We start from the raw sequence: 17,562 nt of genomic DNA, 5'->3' as shown, positions 1-17,562 counted from the left end.
AAGGTATAATAAAGGAGAGAGGAAGAAGGCGGGGCGGAGAGGGGAAGAAATCCGCCTCCATCCAGCAGGGCACGTCAGGGGCCGCCGAACCCGTGTCGAGGCATCCCGAGGACACACCCTGAGGGTCAAGCGGCCGCAGCCGCCCAACGGGGGCCGAGGAGGCCTCAAGGGCCCCGTGGCCCGAGCTCCACAGGCAGAGGACCCCCCCACCTCCTCCTCCTGGCCGCCAACGCCTCCCGCGCCCGGGAAGCCGAAGCGCCAAGGCTCCCTCGGAAAGGCCTCCTCAGGCGCCGCAACACGGCGAGCTGCGGCCCTCAAGGCCCCGGCAGTACCTTCGCTCCGCGGCGGGCCGGGTGGCTGGCAGGCAGGCAGGCGGCGGCGGCTACCCCCACCTAGTCGGCGTCGTGGTGGCGCTGCGGCGGCTCTCGGTGTGGGCCTCGGCCGGCGCTCCTCTCCCCGGCTGGGTTCGCCTACGGCCTTCGGCTCGCTCGGTGTCGGCCTGGCTGGCCCCTCCCCCGCCCCGCGGTCCTGGCTGCGCAGCGGCCCCTGCTCTTCCTTTCCCTTCTCGCTCGCTCTCGCTCTCCTCTTCCCTTCCCAGCCCGGCGGCGGATACTACTGACCCGACGAGCAGCTGCGGCGGAGCAGGAGAAAGCCCCGCGCCCAACTCAGCAGGCGACTCGCGGCTGCCCCCTGCGGCCTGGCGGGATCCGCGCAGCCGACGCCGCAGCCCTCGGGCCTGCCAGGCGCCCTTCAACGCCGGCCAATGTTCTCGGAACGCGAAGGAGATCGCGGACAATGGGCGAAAGGAATGCCTCTGAGCATGGGCAGACGCCGGGGGAGGGGGGCGCGGCCTTTCCTTCGTAAATCGTAGGGCGTGGTTAAGCTAATATAATACCTAATACATCATCATCATCATAATATCCCCAAAGCTACATGTGCTATGCGAGATTAAAATCTGCACATGCTCTAGGTCACAGTGAGATGAGAACAGTTTACGGTGCTCTACCTGGTTCTTGCTGGCTCTCTTTGCAAAGAATGCTGGATTAGGTGGGATTTCGTCAGATTTCAAAATTCTTAGCGTTTACGTAGTCGAAAGAACTCTCCCTCACTGAACACGGCTTTATTGAACAGTTTCTGTACGGGCTTAACACCTTAGTCTCTAATCAGCAATTAGCAATGCTTTAACTGTTAAATCGCATCTGCAATAAAAATTCAGAAAGCAGCAGCAGACCCTGGAAATTCAGCAGCAATTTTTAGTGACACATCTCAACCCGTCATCCTGTTTGGAAATAAATAGCAGGGCCTCTGAGCATATATAAAGAGCATTTCCCCCGGTGTGTGCAGTCTGCTCCAATGCGAAAGTAAACCCTACTGCGTTCGAAGTGTCTTACTCCCAGGTCAAATGTGCATTCAGTTGCAGGAAAGAGCAGATACACTTTGTGACTTGGGAGAGGTTTTCCTTCAATCCAAGACTGAAAGGACAAGGCTGGTGAGTTTCCAGATACTTAAAGTAGCATGATAGCCCTATGTTCACCAATGGTACGCCCGTATTTCTATCCATCTATGGTCTCTGGACAAATCTGTTCTACAGGTTTAGTAATGCTGCAGAAACCTGTTCGGTCAGAAGTTTTAAGTTGTGTGCCTGAGGCAGTGACGGTTCTAACATAATGCCTTCCAGTCTCTGAAAAGCTATCCAGCGCACAGAATGTAAGAACAGGTGTGGTACAATCGAAAGAGGCTTGGGGGAAATGAATAGGGGCTTAAAAACCTGCTGAAGCTCACATAAGGGAGTGTTTACTGGTCTAGGAGACCCCTCTTCCTTTTATTATAACAGCCTACACCTATAGCTATTCTCCCCACCCCCCACCCAGATTTGTAAGCAACTTAATGTGCAGCAGGGAAGGACAATATAAACTGTTTTGGGGTGGTTGTTTTTTAAGCAAACCAGTCATGGTCCACAACAAATTCTATGCCCACACACTGTACATTTAAGACATATCTGCCATGTCCCCAAAGAATCCTGGGAACTGTAGTTTAACACTCACAGAGTTAAATTCTGCTTGATTGTAAAAAAACAACCCAAAGCAGTCAATAAACTTCACTTCCCAGTACCCTTAACCAACGATAGTTCCCAGGATTCTTGGGTGTGTGTACTTTAAATGTATGGTGTGTATGCAGACTGTGATATCTATAAGGAACTAGAGTTGTCTTTGTAAGGAAGGGTTATTCCTTGCAGCACATGGCTACTGTGGAACTCCTTATGAAAGCACATGAAAGGAGATGTTTCTTTTTTAATTCTGTCTGTGTTCCCCTGCTGAGAGCTAGCAGAACTCAAAGCACATCAGGGCCAAACTAGATACATGTTTTCAAAGAGATTGCATTTCCTGCATCTGCTCAAACTGCTTTGTGCTAAATTTGGATTTGTGGGTTGTTATCATTCTCACTGTTGGCTTCTGAATACAAGGGCAAACCCCAGAGGGCATGTTCCAGCCTCTTAAATCCCACTGGTTTCAACAGGAAGGTGAAGAGTGCAATGTTATACATGCCTACTTGAAAGTAAGTCCCATAGGGTTCAATGGAGCTTACTCCCAGCTAAGTGGGAATAGGGTTGCAGCAGAGTCCTATACCCAGTTCCTGGGGGAAAGTCTTGCTGAACTTCCAATTAGACATAGGATTGCATTGCTAAGCACCTGCTGTAACCTTCCCATTGAAATCAATGAGACTTTGAAATGCTTGACACACGGAAAGCTGCCTTATGCCTAGTCAGACCATTGGTCCATCTGGCTCATTATTGTCTACACTGACTGTCAGAGGCTCATCAGGGGACATTCCCAGCCCTACCTGGAAATTGCAGGACTTGAACCTGGGATCATCTACATGCACAGCAGGCAGTCTACAATGAGCTATGGCTCCACGTTGCTTGGATCATGCCCATATATATATGTATATATTTTATATGTATATATGTATATAATATGTATATATTTCCTTGCTGAAAGAAAAGGCAACTAGGGAGTTCACTTTCAATGGGCCCCCACATAAAGTGAAAAATACATTTTAGCCTCTAGGAGGACATTACTAACCAGGTGTGTTTAAGCCATGTGGGGCTCAGACTCTTGTTTTTAACCTACCACTTTATTCGCTCTGTTTGTGAGAGAGTGGCAAATGCTTTCAAAGGCAACGTTGCAAAGGGTGTGGATGCATGATTGAAAACTACACTAGCTTGTAATTATGTTAAAACTTTCAAGTTTAAACAGATAATTTACTTGGAATTTAATGGGTGAAGCACGTACTAGAGTCAAAGAGAAACAGGGGTGATTCATTTTCAGAGTCTTCACTTTCAAACATTCAGCTGTCATCGCCCTCTCCCCATGTTTATTAAAAAGAATTAAAAATGCGTTAGAACAGTAAGAGGGATCCTAAGGGTTATCTGATCCAGCCACCTGCAATGAGGGAATCTCAACTAGATCATACATGACAAATGGCCACCCAACATCTGCTTAGAAACTGTTTAGAAATCAGTGCCTGAGCTTTGATTTCATCCCTGTCCCTTTTCCTTCACGTGTTGCAATTTTTAAGATTGCAAGCCTGTGGGTGGGGACTGTCCTGTTTAGATTGTGCACAAGCCACTGTGGAATGAATGAATGGATAGATAGATAGATAGATAGATAGATAAGGCTTAAGAGGAATGACCAGCCACTCTGGGAGCCTTCTTGGCTGAAGAGCGGGGTAACGAAGGCTCTAAATAAATAATTTAATGCCTGGGAAAATGGGGATGTTTTTAAATTTATCCCAAAAATTGAGAGAGACCGATGCACATAACAAGGGAGGAGTAGTACTGCTGCTGCTGCTGCTGCTGCTACAGATCAAGCAATTTTAATGCCAGGGCATTAAACCTCTGGCACAGGTGGTGGGTGTGACTGTGGACCTCCAGGTCTCCCAATCTGGCCTCTGGGACTCTTCTTAGACCAGACCCATCAGCAGGTTACACTGCACAACAGCTCTGCTCTGCTCTCTGGATGCAGGATAGGGAGAGGTGTGTGACTATATGGAAAACCCTCTGTTTGCATAGGTGGAATATAGCCTTCTGTGCAAATATGTACGAGTCACACCTGCTGTTCCACCCACTTCTGCATCTGGCTTCATACACACCTGGCATGCTGCCTGCAGAAGGTTGCCCATGAGGAAATGTGGCCCATGGGCTCAAAATGTTTCCCTGCTTCTGCTTTAATACTTAGGTGGAATCATTATGTGCTCTCCGTACTAGGTTTTGGGGAAAAGCTACAGATTGAAATGGTGTCAGCTAGGACCAGACTGGAATGACTGATCTCTGGAAACACTGAATCAGAAGGCTCCCCCCTCCCCACCCTTCATGTGCTTTTTTCTTGCCAAGATGACATTTTTGCTGCTTTGCCATCCCACAGCATCAGTTGGGGAATTGTTCTTCGAGACACTCCCTCTGTCACATGCTGGTTTTAATTAAATAATATCCCCAGAGCAATACAATGTGTAAATTACAGTGATTTTTTTGTTCAGCCGAAGCAGTTGCTTTGTGAAATTGCATGAATGAAGTGCCATGTAAAATCAGGTTTGCAGCCTAGACAAAGTCACACTGAAATATGACTAGCAGCAGGTGAAGCCTGCCTTGAAAGAACAAGTGAAAAGTCCTCTGAAAGATACATGTCAGTACACCTCAATTTACCACACAGCAATGGCCATTTTGCACAGCTTTTTTTCTGTTTAAGCAAAAGTAGAATAGCTGAAGCAGTTATTTTACATTATGCACACATAAATATTTCTTACACAAAAACATTAAAGAAATAACCAGAGAAAAAGCATTAACAGACTGTTTTCATTTGAAAACGCATGTAAGCAAAACTCCAGTTTGTGCAGTACTGGTGGGGAAGAAGATGCAAAGGACGGCATTGTTCATATCAAATGACTCTGTAGGAAAGGACTCCTACAGAGCTTCATTAACGTGTGACCCTGAGAATCCTAACCGTGTCTGCTCAGAAGTCCTACTAAATTCAGTGGTGCATACAGCATACTCTGCTTCTTGGCAATCATTATTTTCAGATGGAATTTGAATGCTCGGTAAATAGGTACTATGGAAAAGCTATTTGACTGACTGGTTGAGCTTGTTCAGCTTCCTAGTTTTTAGTGTAAATATAACCTACAAAGCAGAAGGAAAGTCAGACTTGTTGCCTTGAACTATGTGACTGATCTTTCCTATGGCAGCAAAGCAAAAAAGCATTCATCATACCAGTGGGTACATAAACCTTTAGAGAACATTCGCAGAACCCTGAGATTCCATTCATTTAAAAGTGAATTTCGTTAAACTATGACAAAGCAAATATTTAAAATAAACAGCCAATTGCTTACAAACCAAGAAAAGTCCATTATAAAGAAAGAGAAGGCTAGATTTTGGTTTAAGCTGGCTGTGCTCTTTATTCCCCAGTGAGAGGACACTCCATGGAGACCAGCATTAAACACCCCAAGAGGGGCTTGTTTCTCCCATAACCACAGCCTCGGATTCAAACAGAAATCAGTCATCATGCTTTGACCCCCTCTCCAGCTTGCTGCCTTTACCTTCCTGCAACCTTTCCCCCCTCCAGAACCAACTCTAAAACTCTGCTTTGAACTCTGGCTTTGTCTTCTATCAGTTATTTGCCACCTTGCAACACAACCGCCTCTCCTTGGCTTTCTTAATGGGCCATTACCTTTAATGGCTGACCTCTCTGGCAGATTACCTCATGAGGAAGCTAGCCTGGCTTATATTTTAAAACTTTAGAAAGGTCTGGCACCTAGTTTATCACGTCAGTCCTTGATGAAATTCGAACATTTTACTGGATCCAGGAATTTAGGGGAGTCTGGCCCCCATAGACTCATATTCTGAATTATTCTGAACATGCACACCATTTTTTATCGTATTCAAGGGGGATTGCATTGCACTGTGTGTTGTGTGCTTCTAGTCCCTGAGGGAAATGGGTGCTGGCTTGTTCTCTGAATGCACAATGCTGTCCTGAACTTGCATGATCCCAATCTGACAATCTCACATTTTCCAAAGGAGAGATTACATTCATTTCACTCCTCCATTTGAGAGCAGGCACAGGGATCAAGTTGGCATTTGAATTTGCAATCTAGACTTGTGCCTTGCATGAGTATAGCAAATTTCATTCTGATGTTTTGATGCTCAAGGAGCGATCACATTACGAGAAAGGAAAAGAAGAAAGAGTTCTTTAGAAGAGTAACTCATTCCTTGGGTGATTATTTGATGCCCCCCCACCACCTCAAGGATACACCTCCAATTTCTGCAGTAGTCAGTTGGCGTATCATTACACAAGGAAACTGATGGGCATGAGATTCAAGGCAGATGAAAGAAAACATTCCTTCACACAATTCATAGTTTATTCACAAAATTCACCGCTGAAAGACGCTGCGATACTCGCTAATTTATATGATGTCAGGGCCTGTCCAAGTGTTAAGCAGAGTGAGGTTTCTGGCTTGGGCATCAGATATTGAGTGGGGTGGCAGTAACCCCCTATTCCTCCTGATTCTTCTAAGCTAGCCTGTTGCCTTCGCTTGCAGTGGAGGCCCCTGTCCAATTGCCAGTAAGATTCAATTGTATGTGGAACAGAAACACCAGCCTACCCTTCACTTCAGGCACAGACATTTCTGGACCTTGGATGGCTGCAAAGGATATGTTTATCACTAGCTATTAGTCATTGTGGCTTGGATCTAGAGAAATGCAGAAGGGTTTCTTGCATTTGTGGATGGGCTGGTGATCCAGTGAAGGCTTCTTCTGCCCACAAAAAGGGCAGAGAGGATGTTATTTTCACTGATTCTCACTTTCCACTCTGGTCTCCTGTCCCACTTCCTATGCTGTTCCAGGGGCTTTCCAATCTCCTAGAGCAGATTTGCTGCAAGCTGAAAGGGGAAAGAGCAACAGGAGAACATGGTTTGCCTCATCGCATAACCAAGAGGTCCCATGAATGGAATTTCACTCCAGCCCAGTGGATATATGCAACAACTATGTTCAGAGACAATTCACCACTAAGTTGCTGGTGAGCAGTAGCAGGAGAGGGCTATTGTCCTCTTGCCCTATTTGTGTGGACTTCCCAGAGGCATCTGATTGGTTACTTTGGGAAACGGGATGGACCAGATTGTCTCATCTAGCAGGGCTTTTCCGATGCAAACAAGTGGAATGCCAAACTGATGAGTTAAATGGAAGAACTCGCTCTGCTTGGCTATAAGTAGAATAGATCCATATGTATTTCTTAGGAAAGCTATGATAAAGCTGCACTACACAGCTACCATGTTTATGCTGCAGTCATGGAGAATATTATGGGATAACTGCGACACCCCTCAAAGCATCCAGTCTCAAGAGGAAACCATGTGCAATGTCCATTAACGTTCCAAGATAATATCCACTTCTGGTGTGCCATTTAAACCTCATCTATGTATGTAGCTACATGATTTGCTGCAGACCTCGGATTCATTGTTCTGGCTGTTGTTTATGGGCGAGTTTATTGCAGCTGTGCTTAGCAACCAGCTGAAGTACTGCAGAACTATTGTACTCACCACTCCAGGGAAATGAGGAATAAGACAATCGGAACCCCACTCTAGATGGAAAAGAGAGGCACAAAAAGGCAGATCAACAAGAATAATGCAATGCAAATGTATGCTAATTCCTCAGCGGTTTTGAGGAGGATGGAAAGAAGGAAGGGGGGGCTTTGTGGGATTTCTTTTTATAGGTTTTATAGAAATCAGCCAGGAATTGGGGGTGGGGTGGGGCTGGGAAATAAATTTTAAGAGTAACAGCAAAGCTGAGAAGACACCTTGCACAAAGTCGAACTGTGCCGTGTGGGTTTTTGTGCTTCTTAGGGGGGGGGGGGGAAATAGCACCAAACCCTCATATTTCAGCTTACAACCATGTACATACAATATTTTAAAGGGGTGGGGGAATAAAAATAGACGAACAGCAGCAGAAACAAAATCGAAAAACTTGTTGCAGAGAAAGGCTTGAACCAGGACTGCAGGGTTGAAGCTCATCAAAACTCTGTGCACGTTCTCGATTTGCATTTATTTTTTAAAAAATTTTTTGCTTCTCCAGGCTTGGGGGCAGGGGAGTAACCAGGATCTGCAGGCTTCCCCACATCTCTCATGTTGCTCTATTGTTTTTAATAGAGTGATGTCTGAGTGGGTTGCACAAGATGCATCATACATCCCAAGGGGAAGCTTGAGCTTGCAAGTAGCTTCTCTGCCCACCCCACACACACGCAAGGGAAGAATTTTCACCCACCATATTCTGGCTGACACTTAAAATTAATGGGGCAGGATTATTTTATGTATATATTTATTATTTATCTTATTTATTTACACCATTTCTATACTGATACATGTGTGTGTGTGTGTGTGTGCGTGCGTGGTGTACAGAAAACTAAAACAACAACAGACTTCTTAAACAACAACATACCCTCCAATATTTCTCTGATGAAAATAGGGACATCCTAAGGAAAAGCAGGACATTCCACAATCAAATCAGAAACCAGAACGGCTTCTGTAAATCCAGGACTGTCCCTGGAAAAGAGGGACACTTGGAGGGTCTGCAACAAATGTTTAAAAAATGCACAGTTAACTACTACAGTGGTACCTCAGTTTGCGAACGTAATCTGGTCTGGAAGCCTGTTCAAGTTCCAAAAACATTCAAAAACCAAAAACTCAAAACAAAAGCCATGATTCCGGTTCAACTTCCAAGGCGTGTTCGAAAACCAAGGCACTTACTTCCGGGTTTATGGCATTTGAAAACAAGCATTTGACAACAAGATGTTTGAAAACTGAGGCACCACTGTACTACTACTACGTATTATTATTAAATTTGTATACCACTCATCATCTGAAGATCTGAGGATGGTTCACTGCATAAAATTACAGAATAAAAATGTTATATTAAGATAAAATTACTAATAAATATAAACAAATTATCAATTCTTTCACTGTTGGACACACCCTCCCTCTCAGCTTCCTGGCTCTCACCCAGGACTCAAACAAACTCAGGTCACCTGCAAAAGTCTCACAAAGGAATTGTTGCTGCTGACATCACCCTAGTCTCTTACTCTATGTTTGCTTTTTTATGGGAAGGTGGGTGGAGTTGCCTCAGGCTGCCAACAGCTGTGTCCCATTAAGCTGTCAGCTGCACTCTCCAAATCCAGTTCCAGGTACAATAGGTTTGGTGAGTTTGGCAGGGGGGTCCAAAGGATGGGGAAAGGACACACAAGAACTACCAACAGTGGAAGATTGGCACATGAAGATGATGGACTTTTTGGAGCTAGCTGACCTGACTGGAAGAATCCGTGACCCGAAAGAAGAGGAGTTTCAAGAGGACTGGAGGAAATTCAAGGACTATTTGAATAAATATTGTAATATAAAAAATTAGAAATTACTTGAAAGAAACAAATAGGCCTAGGATTAAACTAAGTTATAATTAAATAAATGGGATTTAGAATGTTAAGAAAAGTGAATAAGATGGACTATAATTGGAAATTGTTTTAGTTTAATAATGATATTGGAAAGCTGTTACTTTTAACTACAAGGACACTCAGAAGGGAGGGACTAGAGGAAGTCAACCAAGATGTTTAAAAGGTTGGATATGTACAGAATTAAGTTTGTTGTTATTGTTTATCTGTTTATTGTTCCTTTTTTCTTCTTTCGTTCATTGATGTATTTCCCCCCCCCTGTTTTTGTATTTCCCCCCTGTTTTTGTGTGTCATTTTGCTTTGTGGTTTTTGTTATAATTGTGGAAAATCTAATAATTTTTTTTTTTAAAGGATGGGGAAAGGACACGGTGCCACTTACAGTTCTTTCTCCAGCCTCTGCTCCCTTTTCCTCCAGATGTTCTAAGGAATGGAGCAGTTCATGGGGTAATTGGAAATCAGTGTACAGTGGCCTCCATTGCAGCTGTGCGCAAGTCGGAGGTTTCTGCGCAGACACTGCATTCAGGCAAGCAACAGGCATTATTTTATTTATTTGTTGAATTTATATACTGCCCTTCATCCAGGGTGGTTTACAGCATAAAACACAAAAGTGCACAACCACAATAACAAGCAAAACAATAACCCCCACCCCATACAGAGTTTAAAAGACCATCAGTTGGTCAATTAACCAAAGGCCTGGGTGAAGAGGGAAGTTTTTGCCTAGTACCTAAAGATATGCAGTGAAGGCACCAGGTGAGCCTCTCTGGGGAGCGCATTCCACAAGTGGGGAGCCGCTGCAGAAAAGACCTGCTCTTGTCTTGCCACCTCCTGGACCTCTTGTGGAGGGGGCACACGAAGAAGGACCTCAGAAGATGATCGCAGAGTCTGGGCTGGTTCATATGGTCCTTGAGGGATTGCAGTCCTGAGCTGTTTAAGGCTTTATAGCTCAAAAGCAACACTTTGAAGTGGGCCTGGAAGCTGACTGGTCAGTCCAGGATCGGTGTTGTATGCTCAAACTGCCCTGCCCCATTATCACAGTTCAAGGACACGTTTCCTCCATGCAAAAGCACTTGAGGGGATGTAGAGCAGGGTTCCTGAGGGGTGTGGCCTCAGAAGGAATGCAGGAAGCTGAGTCAGACCATTGGTCCATCTGATTCAGTACTGGAGGAGGGCAGAGTTCAATCCTGCTGGGTGCTGCTTCACCAGGGTGTTCCCTGTGGGGGAGGTGCTGGTGAAGCAGGCACCCTCCCCATGTATCAACTTGGGATGGGACCACCCATTTATCGTTCTGTCACCTGACATCATCATGACACCTGATGATTGACGATTGACAGCTGGGTTGGCCTGTGGGGCAGGGGACATAAAGATTTTGCCTGTGGGGCCAAAAGGGTTCTCTGAACTTGAGTTACACATCAATGGAGCAATGTGATGAATTCTTAGAAACGTTAAGTATGTTTATTTTCTTCATCAATCTACCATTGTTAGAACCATTCGAGAGAAAGGGCAAGCTCAAAATAAGCTCATTCATAAGCACATTGCTTTGCTAATCCTTTTGCTGCTGCTGCTGAGTAACACAGAGAGAGCTCAAGGTATTCGTGCAAACATGCCACCCTTCCTTGCAAAGCAAGAAAACCAGAAGCCATGACAAAGGAAGAGAACATGCTAAGTGATGCATGGCGCTCAGCTTTAGAGATCAGGATGTGGTATTGGCACATGCATTACTGGACTGTGCTCAAGCCAAGAAGGTGGAGGAAGTTGCACCATGGCCACAGCAGAGATGTATCTTGTCTCAGCCGCTGAAGCATTTACACAACATCTTACTCATCCAATAGATAGTTCATACTTTGTTATCAAAACCGGTTTTCCAGGAACTTAAGAAACCTGGGGGAAAGCATCAGCCTTTAGAAGTTCCAGCTACACATGCCATGAGAATGTCTCCAGGACAGTTTCTTGCACTCCTCAGTCAGTGTTCTAGTGCTCAGAGAGGAGGATGGGAAGTATTTACACAAAAATGCAGCTATCTTCTCTCCCCACTCCCCTTCTAGGATACCCCAGTGCCCAAAGCAGAAGGCCAGCCGTGCAGATTACACAGCCTATGCCAGGCTTTGAATGGAATAGAAGAGCCGCTCAGCTGATGTGTTGCTTGGGAAAGGGTTGTAGCTCTGTGGGGAGCACATGCCTTTTTTGCATGCAAAAGGTCCCAGGTTCAATCTTCAGCATCTCTAGGAAGGGCTAAGAAAGACTCCTGGCTGAAACCCTGGAAAGCTGCAGCCAGTCAGTCTTTGAGTGCTATTCACTTACGTTGCAGACCTGCTGCAATTAATGACCCTAACTGAGTCATATCCATTCATTGCAATGGGTGTGCTCTAAGTAAAACTTAGCTGAATACCACCTAATGCATTGAGTTAGGGGGCTGCATCAATCACCTGACTTTTCTCTGTTGGTTTATGGATGCAGAGATCTCCCTTGCTCCCAGTGTGAGGCTTTGCAAAGGCGACCTGCCTCTATCCTCTACTGACCCAAACCAGCTGCATCTTGTTGAGGGAACTGTGCAAGGAGGAAGGTGAAGAAAGCTCCCATTCTGTGGTGGTGGTGGTGACTGGCTGTTTATTTAGCAGTATTTTGCAGTGGCTGACATCAGGCAAGCTCCTTGAATGTGTGTGTGTGTGTGTCTGTCTGCACGCCCTCCTCTGCTGAGTGTGTCTGTCTGTCTGTCTGCCTCCCTGCCTGTATATTCCCCTGCTAAGGGTATGCCTGCCTGCCGGCATGTTAGTACAGTGGTACCTTGGGTTAAGAACTTAATTCATTCTGGAGGTCCGTTCTTAACCTGAAACTGTTCTTAACCTGAAGCACCACTTTAGCTAATGGGGCCTCCTGCTGCTGCTGCGCAATTTCTGTTCTCATCCTGAAGCAAAGTTCTTAACCCAAGGTACTATTTCTGGGTTAGCGGAGTCTGTAACCTGAAGCGTCTGTAACCTGAGGTACCACAGTGGTACCTTACATACACTTCAGGTTACATACGCTTCAGGTTACTGACTCTGCTAACCCAGAAATAGTACCTTGGGTTAAGAACTTTGCTTCAGGATGAGAACAGAAATTGTGCTCTGGTGGCGAGGCAGCAGCAGGAGGCCCCATTAGCTAAAGTGGTGCTTCAGGTTAAGAACAGTTTCAGGTTAAGAACGGACCTCCGGAATGAATTAAGTACTTAACCCGAGGTACCACTGTATAGGGGAAGGGCCAGAGCTGAGTGGCAGAGCATCTGCTCGTATTATTCAGAAGGTCCCAGGTTCAGTCCCTGGCATCTCCAGGTAAGGAGAGGAATGTCTCACTTCTGAAACCCTGAAGCGCTGAAGTCACCATAGACAATACTGAACTAGATGGGGCAATGGTCTGACTCAGTCCTAAGTCAGCTTCCAATGTCTGGGTCTGTCTGCTGGCCCCTCCCATTCTGCTAAGTGGGTACGTGTCTGTCTGCATGGGGAGTGTATGTGAGTGGCCTGCATAGCAGACCCTCCAAGTTTACTTTTTTTCCAGGGACAGTCCCAGATTTACAGAAGCAGTCCCAGTTTCTGATTTGATCCCAGAATGCCCCACTTTTCCTTAGGACATCCCCAGTGCTTTTTTGTGTGGGGGGACGCAGGGGTACACGTACCCCTAAACATTTTGTGAATCTAAGTTTGGCCTCATTGAGGGGCAGTATTTCAATATGAGTAGGGAAATTAGAGTACCCCTAAACATTTTTTTTTAGAAAAAAGCACTGGATGTCCCTATTTTCATCAGATACGTGTTGGAGGGTACAGAGTTATGCAACCCCTGAGCCATGGAGATAAGCAACCATACATCCTTTAGAAGACATATGAAGGCAGCCCTGCATAGGGACATTTTTGAATGTTTAATGTTTTGTTATGATTTTATATACAGTATGTTGGGAGCCGCCTAGAGTGGCTGGAGGTACCCAGTCAAATGGGCAGGGTATAAATAATAAAATTATGATTATTATTGACTAGGACGTCCCTATTTTCATCAGCAAAATGTTGGAGGGTGTGGTATGGGAGTGGGTGTGCACATGCCTGAGTGTGTTTTGGCAACCTTTGCAGGGGTGGGCTTGGCTATCAATTCAGCCTGGAAATGGTTAGCCAACCCTGACATAGACAAAACTAAGCTAGGTGGACTAGTGGTTTGATTCAGTCTAAGGCAGCTTTTTATGTCCTACATCAGAGATATGAAATCTCAGGCCCTGGGGGCCAAACGCAGTCTTCCACGCCTCTCTATCTGGCCCTAAGGACTCTCCCCAGTCTCTCTCCCCTCAGCAGCCCTATGGAATACAGTGGTGTCTGACTTCCGGTTCAGCGCGACTCTGAGTCAGGCGGGGATTTTTCTTTAGAGGAAATCCCGAGCTTTTCGGAGAAAATAGGGGTTCCACAGGGCGCCGTGGTCCCCTGAAAAGTATCTGGAGGGGTATTCAGATACACTGGTTCCCGCGGAGCCGAAAAGCGGACCTCCCGGCCGTCAGGTAACTCCGCTTTGGAGCGAAGAGTACAGCGGGGGGAGAAGTGGGCTGAGGGAAGCCATAGCTGTCTCCGAAAAAGCGAAGCCCCGAGCCTGCAGGAGAAGCACTGGATTCTCAAAAAAAAAAAAAGAAATTCGAGCTCAAAAAGAGATAAAATTTAAATGGATAACAACTAAGGAAAGACTCGAAGAAGAGGAAGTCAAAAAGAGCTCGATTCTTTCCTGAAATCAGCGTAGACGCAGAGAACTAAACAAAGCGGAGGAAAATGTAAGTGACGCTAGCGGCTAAAGTTCTTCTCCCCGCTCTACTTCTTTTTTTCTTTTCTTTTTTCTAAGACTATATGCGAGGATACAAAATAACTGGCAAGAGAGGGAGGTAGAGGGGGAGCAAAGAGACAATATTTGGATAATGAGTGATACAAACTAGTCTTCTTTGAGATGGCGGAAAGAAGAGGAATTTAATCTCACTTCTGAAAGTTTTGCATAACGGAAGACTCTATTGCGTTACGGCGTGGACGCCATTACCCACTGTTTTCGAATATCTCAGAAGAAGAAGAGAAAGGAAGGCACGGAAGTTAAGCTTTCCTCTGCCCTTTAAAACTTTGAAACTTTGAATCCTTAACAAATAAATGTAAGTAATTCATATAGACTGCCTACAGTTACCATATCTTTTCTTTTTTCCTCTTTTGGAGGAGGGGAATTGGATAATACCTTCCCTTTTTTCTCCCCTTCCTTCTTCTCCCTGTTTTTTTTCACTTTTTTCTCTTTGGCGGCTGGCCCCCTGGTGGAAGGGAGAAAAATTGCAACTGACTTTGTTGGCACTGGTTAGCCTCCCTGGGCTGGTTCAACGTTGCTGAAAGCTGGACTTATATATTTGGTCTGCCTGAATTTATTTTGGAACCCTTTGTTGATTCGATTTTTTTTGGGATTTAGCCCAATTGAGGGCAAGAAGATATAGAAGATAAAGAGGGGCTTTATCAAAAATACATCTTCTTTTTGCAAACGATATTACAAGGATTAGCCTATTTGGAGGCAGGAAGAATTGACTTAAGTATCTGATCTGAACTCATTGCAAACTTTGGACATTTATGACCGGAGCACAAATTTGAATTTGGATTTGATTTCTGAACTTTGAATTTGATCTTTCTTTATGCAGGATGTGGGATCACTTCAATTAATGGATTAGCCTAATTGGTGGCACTAAGAAGAACTATTGGAAGGTTATTTTAAACGATCTATTAGAACCGGTCTTGAACTATGTAAATACTGATAGAACTGAATTACTATTACTACTGCTATCTTCCCATATTTGAAAATGTCTCATTTACCAAAGAAAGGTGGGGATGGGGGGACTCCAGCAGAGAGAAAGGGGTCTAAGCAAGAATCAGATTTCAGATCAGAAATCTTAAAAATGTTTGCAGAAATTAGACAAAGTGAGAAGAATTTAGAAACAAAAATAGAACAGGTAAATTTAAAGATAGGGAAAATGGATAAGAAAATAGAGGAGACTGTAAATGAATTGAAAGGCCAAATCAAAGAAGTATCCAAAAGAACTCATGTGTTAGAGGAGGGAATGAAAAAGACGAAATTGGAAGTGAAAGAATTAAAACGTGAAGATGATAAAATTAGGGTAGGCCTTTTGGAAACTAACAGAGTACAAGAAGAAATGTGGGATGCGATTTCTATGAACGAACTCAGACAACGGGAAGTTAACCTAAGGCTGAGGGGGGTCCCAGAAAACCAAGGTGAAAATATTAGACAAAAATTAATAATAGAACTGGCACAATGGTTGGAGCTCCAAGCAGAGGAGGTAGCAGGTATGATACAGAATGCTTTTAGAATGAAAGTGAAAACGGTTAAAGCAAGGAGACTCCCAGGGGATTGTCTAATAACCTTCAAGGATAGAGACATGAGAAATTTGGTACTCCAAAAAAACAGAGAAAAAAGACTATCGATAGATGGATATTATATAATTATTTTTAAAGACATCCCAATCAGATTGCTAAAACGAAGAGATCCTTACAAGCCACAGGTGCAGATTCTCAAAAAGAATAATATAGAATTTAAATGGGAGTTCCCGGAGGGGATCTCCTTTACTTACAAAAATAAGAGACACAGACTGACCAGCCCAGAAGAGATAGGCAAATTTCAGAGGAAATATAAAGAACTGCTAGCAGAGGAAGAAGAAGAATTGAAAGGAGCAACAGGAGGAGTGGAGGTTAAAGGAGTGAAGGATTTGGGGGAGAGGAAGGAAACAGGAGAGGAGTTAGAGGGAGAAGAGGGGGGAGAGGGGGAGGAAGAGGAAGAAGAGGAAGAAGAAGAAAGATTATAAAATATAAAAAAAGGGAAAAAGGAAAAAAAATACGTTAGAGGGAAAATTTTTTCTTTTTTTTTTTTGAATATTTGGAAATAAAATGGCGTTAAAACTATGGAATTGGAATGTTAATGGATTGAATGATAAAAAAAAAAAGGAATAAGGTGGAACAATTCTTAAAGAAGAAAAACTTAGATATAATCTGTCTACAGGAGACACACGTGGCGAAAAGACATAGGAAAATTTTGGTTAATAAAAGACTTGGAAACGAATTCATATCATCAGACAAAGAAAAGAAAAGAGGAGTGATTTTGTATATAAAAAGTAAAATCGAAGCTCAGCAAGTTTTTAAGGATGAAGAGGGAAGAATTATAGCTGTCCAAATCAACTGGCAAGGTGAAAAACTAATAATTGTCGGGATCTATGCACCTAACGGAAATAAAACTGATTTTTATAAAAATTTGGAAGAAAAACTGCTGGAATATGTAGATCAAAAGATAATCCTGATGGGTGATATGAACGGGGTAGTGTCAACAGAAATGGATAGACTGAGAGACAGTGGGACAAAAGAAGGTAAACTACCTAAAACATTTTTCGAAATGGTTAAAGACTGTAATCTAATTGATATTTGGAGGTTAAGATACCCACTGGAAAAACAATTTACGTATTACTCAGAACCAAATCAGTCGATGTCTAGAATTGATCAAGTTTGGATTTCTAATGAATTAACTCCAAGAATTATTCAAGTGGAAATTGAACCAAGAGTAATTTCAGATCATAGTCCAATTAAATTAGAACTCAAAGGCTTTGAAGAAAGATCATTTAGGTGGAGAGTGAATGAAGGCCTATTTGATGACCAAAATTTTGTCCAAGAGGCACAAAAGAAGGTGAATGACTACTTTGAGGATAATTGTAATAAAGGAACGAAGATGAGTATAGTATGGGATGCAGGCAAGGCAGTGATGAGAGGGTTCTGCATACAACAAAACTCATTTAGGAAGAAGAATAGAGAGAAAGTAAAGACAGAGATATTAAAACAAATTATGGAAAACGAGAAAAAACTAATTAAAAAACCAAATAATATAAGAATCAGACAAAGTATTAAGGCCCTGCAAACTCAATTTGCAATGATAATAAACAAAGAGGTGGAATGGAATATCAAAAGACTAAGACAGAAGAACTTTGAATTTGCAAATAAATCAGGAAAATGGCTTGCCTGGCAGATTAAGAAAAGGAAAGACCAAAGCACAATAAATAAAATCAATG

General features: G+C 43.9%; 1 protein-coding gene across 1 annotated transcript in view; it reads right to left on the bottom strand.

The window, feature by feature from the left end:
- The window catches only part of CAB39 (calcium binding protein 39), a 51,437-nt gene extending 50,434 nt beyond the window's left edge, over window positions 1-1,003 (bottom strand). The window contains exon 1 of the mRNA XM_083613917.1: window positions 333-1,003. The gene's annotated coding sequence lies outside the window, so the exon portion shown is untranslated. The remainder of the gene's footprint in view (window positions 1-332) is intronic.
- Between the last annotated feature and the right edge of the window lie 16,559 nt (window positions 1,004-17,562).

The sequence above is a fragment of the Podarcis filfolensis genome (assembly GCF_964270895.1).
Source record: "Podarcis filfolensis genome assembly, chromosome: 5".
Taxonomy (NCBI): Eukaryota; Metazoa; Chordata; class Lepidosauria; order Squamata; family Lacertidae; genus Podarcis; species Podarcis filfolensis.
This window is presented reverse-complemented; position numbering and strand designations above follow the sequence as displayed.